The following is a 7882-nucleotide window of genomic DNA, read 5'->3' as shown; positions in this document are numbered from 1 at the left end:
GATACCAATCCTTGGACGATGCGTACCGCCAAGCCGTGAAAGCAACACGAGAACTAAAACAAGTGAACAATAGAATTCGATACCAACATTCGACACCTTCGAATAATTATAACCGAAACAACCGCCAGAACTGGAGATTTGTGCCGCCGTCGCGGAAACATCTAAACAACCCGAGAATAGAAGAAAATGTTAGAAAAGAAACAAGAGCAATAATTTGGGAAGAAAAATGCATAAATAAATACCTCGATAGAGATCTAAATCAAAAGAGAGATGCTGATCATTTCAACCAATCAACTTTTCAATGCAAACACCATTCCGTTGCTGTGATAAGGGATAATGTCACGTTAAATAATAAGAGGACGCACGGTGCCATAGACAGGATCATGAGTGAGAAATTTCCTGAGTTACCAAACAAGATAAATAATATTAGTGCCAAAGAACTTTCAGACGAAGCAGAAACTAGGAAATTGAACGACGAGACGACAGGCAATGCTTATCCACTGCATAATATCACAGAGATATTGGACCCGCTGGGAAGTGCGAATTGCCTCTCCACGTTCGACTTGGCAAAGATACAAAAGCAAGACTCCACGAATTTCGTGAATGTCTCAACCATAATAGGAAAAGAGATAGCGAGTGTATCTCACTCAAAAACTTCTATAAAACCATCAGAAGGAAACTTTATCGAACTCAAAGCCAAATCATTAAGTTGCAAGGAAGATCACACTATAGAAAATAAAAATATAGCTATCCCTAAATCCAAAACAGAATCTATAAGCAAAAAGGTTTGTAATAAAAATTCAAAGAATAATTCCAAATCTACCAAAAATATTCCTAAACGTTCCATACAAATAAATAATAATTTAATTATAATAAGCACTTCCAGTGAAACTATTCATCCTGAAAAGGTAGAGAAAAATAAAGGTGTTGTGAATAAAGTAAATAAAGAAGGAAAAAGGGTAACTAAGGAAAAGGATTCTAAACATTTTCAAGCTGAAGAAACGCAAGTTCAACGAGCCCAAAGAAATCAAAAGGGAGAAAATAGGGAATCACCAGTTGAAGATATATATAAAAACTTGAATACGCTAGCCACTGGATTATAATTGGATTAAAAATACTTTATTGGTTACTACATCTAATATTTGACGTAGGTAACATAGTAGGTAGTGCTGATCTTATGATTCCCCCAGGAAAATATAGATGGTATCACGCTATACTAGATACAAAATATTTGTGGGTTAATATGGCTGCGGCACTTTCAAAAATTTGTATTTTGAATGCTATTAGCAAGCAATTGGATAATTGGATCGATGTCAGTAAACTTGCGTCTTGGCGCAAAATAAAAACTAAAATGAAGGAAAGGAACGAAATTCTCCCCGCTCGAATTAGTTTTGGACATCTAGCCAGAGAACCTACTGATGAAGTAATAATCGAAGAGAACATGGAACCAACATACTCAGAATATCTCGAAGATCTGTTCAATAAAATTTACACCGTACAACGAATGGCAAGAGAAAATTTGATAAAATCCAAACTAAGATCAAAGGAATATTACGATCGACGAATCAACCCTCAAGATTTTAAAATAGGAGATTCGATATATTTACTAAAAGAACCTAGTAAAGGAAAATTCTCCGATCAATATACTGGACCACACAAAGTGCTAGAAATCTTGCAGAACCAAAACGTCAAGATTGAAGCAAAAAAGGGATTCCGCGAACGGTGCACTTAAACAAGTTAAAACTAGCGCATAATCGAAATAAACAATGAATAAAGTGATTTCAGTGGGCAACGTAGTGCAGTAGTGTATGTGTAGTGCTGTTCGTCGAATGACACAGATAGCGAAAACATAAAAGAAAAAAAAAGGAAAATTATTATATGTGCTTCAATTATTGTTTAAATATAAAACGTGTTAACTCAATGAATAATTAACTAGTGAAAGTGAAAGTTACCTTGTGAACAAGTGATCAACATACAAGAAAGTGTACGTGCAAGTATAGGTTATGGATCGTTGTTCGTGGTACATAATGTACGACAGCTACCTAAAATAAGTGAATAAATTAGTTTCAATCGTCTCAGTGCAAAATACAAGGTTACTAAATGTTATAACTATATTGTGGATAAATCAAAAGGAGGTGTGACACTGTTCGTCGAATAATACAGATAGTGAACACCTAAAAAGAAAAAAAAGAAAATTATCATGTGTACTCCAATCATTGTTTGAATATAAAACGTGTTGATTCAATAAATAATTAAAAGAGTGAAAGTGAAAGTTACCTTGTGAACAAGTAATCATCATACGAGAAGGTTTACGTGCAAAATAGGTTATGGCTCCCTGTTTGCGGAACACCATGTACAACAGCCAGCTGAAAAATAAATGAACAAATTAACTTCAATTGCCTTAATGCAAAATACAACAGTACTAAATGTTATAACAATACTGTGGAAGCATGGCACTGTTCGTTGAATAACACAGATAGCGGAAACTTGAAAAGAGAAGGTTTATTACTAGTGCTCCAATTACCGTTTGAACGTAAAACGTGTTAGTTCAACGAATAACTAAAACAGTGAAAGTGCAACCTACCTCGTGAACAATTAATCACTATACAAGGAAGTGTACATGCATGAATTTCGCAGGTTAATAAGAAGAAATAAAATAGCTGATAAAGTATAGAAAGCGGTTAGAAAATAATCAAGATAGATTAATTGAGAGTTAGTAATAAATATAACCGGAGTAAAAGGATATTTTGTTATGCATTAATCTACGTAGTATTGTTATGTTATTTTGTAATGCCCAATAGCGGTCGCGCATACAATGCATTATACACATATTGAATTAAATAAATTAAACACCACCTTTATGATCACAGATATAAGACGATTGAAGGCAGCCGTAGTAAGTATCCAAGGCATATCAAAGAATCGAATGATGTTGTGGGAACGATCCAGGTAAGTGACGCAGCATCGAAAGAGCAGAATCTGAAGAATTACAGACAATGTTAATCTAACAAATAAATTTTAATCATTAATAAGGGAACTAATTCATATCATGCATAAAATAATAACAAATAGCAAGTACAAGCAATGATAAATTAATAGGGAAAATAAGAAAGGTTAATAAACACAGAAATGGGTTAGAAATTACAATGTCAATCTAACAAATAAAATTTAATCACTAATAAGGAAACTAATTCATATCATACACAAAATAATAACAAATAGCAAGTACATGCAATAATAAATTAATAGGGAAAATAAGAAAAGTCAATAAACACAGAAATAGGTTAGAAATTGATAGACTAACTAAATATTAACAACAAGACATGACTGAACTCGGTGCAGAGGAATAAAGTTATGCTACACGAAAATAACTGGTAACACAATACACAAAACATTAACTAAATTAAACAAGACTTACATAAATGCAAGTCACGTATAATCAAAACAATGACTATTGAAATTCGGTGACAATACAATCCATGCTATCACATTGAAGTAGCACACGGTATTGACACAGACAATATCATGAAATACAAAACAATATTACAAAAAAACTACTAAATAAAATTATAATGATTAACAATTAATTAGCTATTTCAACAACACGTTACTGTTGACATTAAACCAACGCCATACCAAAGAGACACGCGAGCGGCCATGTTGAAAAATTCGTCGCACATACAAATAATAGCCAATGCAATGTAATACAGCATCATAATAGCAATGTTAGGTACTAATAAAAAAAACAAACAAAAAAAAAAGAGAGAGATAAGGAAAATATATATATAATAAATAACAACTAACATAATCATAACATATTATATATATTATATTATATATAGGGATACAGTCTTCGTACAAAGGAACAGGTCCAAACGAAACTTATAAAAAAAAAAATAAAAATAAATAATATATATATACATTAACTATTTTTCTATGTGTGTGCAGAACGGATGGTGAATTCATCAACCACTCTCTGAACGACGGATGGAAGTACATGTAGGTGTTGTCCAGACGTTTCACGAGGAATCCAGAGAGCATTTTCAATCTCTGCAGAAAATCCTCCCATGCATGATCGTTACAATAATCTGACTCATCTCGAAAGAAATTTTTTTAGTCCAAGGAATAGCAATCCGCACCGTAGAACTGTAAGGCACCTGTACGCCAACCACGAAACCAAATACTTTTGCTATCCACCTGTAAACAAACAACATTTATAACTATACATATAATTCTCACTTATATCTACCAATGTATATGTCGGAGATGAAAGAACACCGGAGCCTTTGGAATTTTGGATAATCCCGCAACATTGTAACCTAGAGTCTACTATAGCTGTAATTGAACAATTGTAGTTATTCAACCCGATTGTAATTGTTCGAGAGTCGTGATAATGAGCTTGGGCTCGAGGCGACAGTCAGTCGCCGAACGTAGCCGCAGTCACGGGATGAACGCTTTGTCTAACAAAGGTATGAAGTAATTCTATAGCTCTCCTTAAAAGAAATATTCGTGGCGACACGCGACAGTAAACATTCCAACGGTTTCTGTCCTGTGGCTCGCCACACGCAGACCCTATTCTTCGAGTAAGATGATTGCCAGATGTCGATGCGTCTCCGCAGTACATGTTCGGCTAGCTCGAGGGCCCGTTATAAATCTTAAGATTTAGTCAACTAAATTCCTTCAAACAGACAAACAGTCTTTGTCCCAACTACGGGAAAATAGGGGAGACTTATTTTTCAACGAGCGGCGTCTCCCACTAGCAACTTTCCCTCGAGGGCGGCTAGCATCTTTTTCTAACCACCGATATGGAGATTGACCAATTAGCAGCAACGCCAATTTCCCTTACTTTCTGAACGAAGGCTTTTCTCGACGAATCCGATGATCTCGTATCCTTAGACACACCCTATTATAGTTTTCCTCTGTGGCATCATCGGGACGGGAAAGGCATTCTCGCTCGCGATCTCACTGATGAAAGGAGTAACCCTTTACGACCAGTGAATATTACGCGTCCGACTTAGATTTTGTGAGCCCGTACATCCACTATTCCGTTGACCGCGGATTCGTTATTGCACTTAGGATCATTGTCATTAGTTTCTCGAGTATCTAATTACCACGGTTACTTGTCCGATTCTATAATAATCGCAGTTGCACTAGTCAATGTCTTCCCTATTGCACAACGACAATGTGTAATCCAAATGAAGATTCGTTTCACGCCCCTAACCCTAATTCTAATGTAAACCCGACATTTATAATGTAAAAAATGTATATGTAATACAAAAAGAATGTAGAATATAGGTACTAATGTTTAATCTGATTTTCTGTAATTTTGACAGTTTTGTAATCTTTTATTTTTATATTTTTATATTTTCTATATCTTTGTGCTCTTGTATTTTTTATATAATTCTATATTCAAGTAACCGTATAAAAAGGATACGAAAAGTATGGAATGGCAATGCATGTAACGGTACGTGAATGTTACGCGTGCGCAAGATAACCAGGAGAGGTTGTATAGGAATCAAGAGGTCGTTGGACAAAGAGAACGTTTTTTAGCATTACGTTATGTTTAAGACATTCATATATTCTGCAGATATTAGTTCCTATCAGTATACCCACGTCGTTATTAACAAGATGCTTATGTATTTCCATTATCTTTGTTCTAAAATTCACTGTTATTTTGGGAATTTGTTAAAAAATCTCTTTATCCTTTTAGGAGATGTATCACTCTAAACTGAGATCTAAACTCAGATCACAGGTTTTTTTTTATTTTATAGATTAGATTCACAATTTGTCCAGTTTGGACATTTGGTAGAATTTTTTAGCTGTTAGATTATTATGTGGGTAGCTACCCCCAGTGGGATACCATCTTCGTGTTTGTTTGGTTGTGTCCTTTGTGAGGTCTGCTGGGTATTTCCCTTTCAGCCTTCTATCCATGTTTGAGGTGTTGATCGTTTCCGCAGCTAGCCAGTTTGGCTGTGTTCCTATTCTTTCTTTGTATTTTTCTGCGTGTCTGCTAATTTTCTCTTTGACCAATGGTATTCCCAGGTCCTTCCGTATGCCTTCGTTTCTAACGTACCATGGGGCGTTTACTATTGTTCTAAAAATTTTAGCTTGTACTGTCTCTATTTTGTTTATATGGCTCATTGCCGCTGCCCCCCATAGTGGTATTCCGTACGTCCAGATTGGTTTTATGATCGTTTCGTATATTTTTAATTTATTTTCTATGCTTAATTTGGATTTTCGACTTGTTAGCCAATGCATTTGTCTCCTTGTTGTCTGTATTTTGTCTATTATTGATTTAGTATGCTGTTTCCATGTGAGTTGTGTTTCTAGGTAGTCTAGTCCTAGATATTTGACTTGCTTTGTTTGCGGTATGTGCGTGCCGTTCAGTAGGATGTTTGATGGTGTCTGTTTTCGCAGTGTGAGTGTAATATGGTTGCATTTATCGGGGTTTGCTTTTATTTGTTTATCTTGTAGCCACTTTTCTATTTTTGTGATATGTTCTTGTAGTAATTTGACTGCCGTTTCTGGGTTAGTGTGCCTGACTAGTACAGCTGTGTCGTCCGTGAGTGTCAGTATTTTGCTATTGGTAGTTGTTGGTATGTTTTGTGTATAGTATTGATCCTAAGACGCTTCCTCGCGAAACCTCTGCCTTGATGTCTTTAACTTCAGAGTATGTGTCCTTGATTTTTATTACGAAGGTTCTGCTGCTTAAGTAAGATTTTATTAATTGGTATATTTGCTCCGGAAATTGTTTCCTGATTGTTTGTAGTAGGCTTTCGTGGTTTATTTTGTCAAATGCTTTATCTATGTCCATAGAGAGGGCTGTACAGTATTGTTTGTTTTCTAATGCTAGTATTATTTCTTTAATGAGCCTGTGCATTTGCTCTATAGTGGAGTGTATGTTTCTGAATCGAAATTGGTGATCTGGTATTAATTTTTCCTTCTATATTATTGGTTTTATGCGGTTGCATATTATTTCCTCTAGTATTTTGGAAAACACAGGAAGTAGTGATATTGGTCTGTAAGATGCAGTTTAGTGTGGTTCTTTGCCTGGTTTAGGTAACATTATGTCCTGTGCTAGTTTCCACAGTTTAGGAAAGTATTGGATTCTTAGTATTGCATTGAATATTATTGTCATTAGTGTTATCGCTTTTGGCGGAAGGTTTTTCAAGATTTTACCATTGATTAGGTCGATTCGTGGTGTTTTATTGTTTTTTGTTTTCTCGATTATGTTTCTAATTTCTTGTGCTGTTGTTTTAGGTATGGTATAGTGGTTGTTAGTTGAGGTACTAGTGGTAAACGCATCCACGTCCGTATGACATTTGGGGTTGCTGTTGTTGATATTATGTGGTATAAATATGTTTCAAAGGTGGTTGGAAAATTCTTCAGCTTGCTCTTCGTTGCTTCTTGCCCATGTGTTGTCTGCCGTCCTGATTGCTGTGACTAGTTTTATTGGTTTCTTCTTTTTTCGTGGCTTTCCATAGGGAGTAGTTGGAGTTCTCGTGAGCAGAGAGTGACTCTATGAATTTTGTGAATTCGTTATTGTTGTGCACTTTTATTTTGTTTTTTATTTCCTTTGCAAGTTTGTTTAGGTATTTTTTGTTTTCTCATGTTCTATGTTTTTGCCATTTTGCTTTCGCTTTTCTTTTTTCTCTAATTTTTTCAAGTATGTCTGATGGAATTATTTTTGTTTGTCTGTTGGTTGGTTCAGGTATAGTGGTTGTCCATGATGCTTCTTGGATAGTTTCTGTCAATGGTGTTACTGCCTGTTCGACGTGTTCGGGTGTTTCCAATAGGATGCTGCAACTGGTTTTGCTCTCGATTATTTCTTTAAAAATTTGCCATTTGGTTGTTCTGTTGCATAGTGTCCCTGGATTGCTAT

This window comes from Bombus vosnesenskii, unplaced genomic scaffold (genome assembly GCF_011952255.1).
Source record: "Bombus vosnesenskii isolate JDL3184/JDL3185 unplaced genomic scaffold, Bvos_JDL3184-5_v1.1 scf7180000014979, whole genome shotgun sequence".
Taxonomy (NCBI): domain Eukaryota; kingdom Metazoa; phylum Arthropoda; class Insecta; order Hymenoptera; family Apidae; genus Bombus; species Bombus vosnesenskii.
This window is presented reverse-complemented; position numbering follows the sequence as displayed.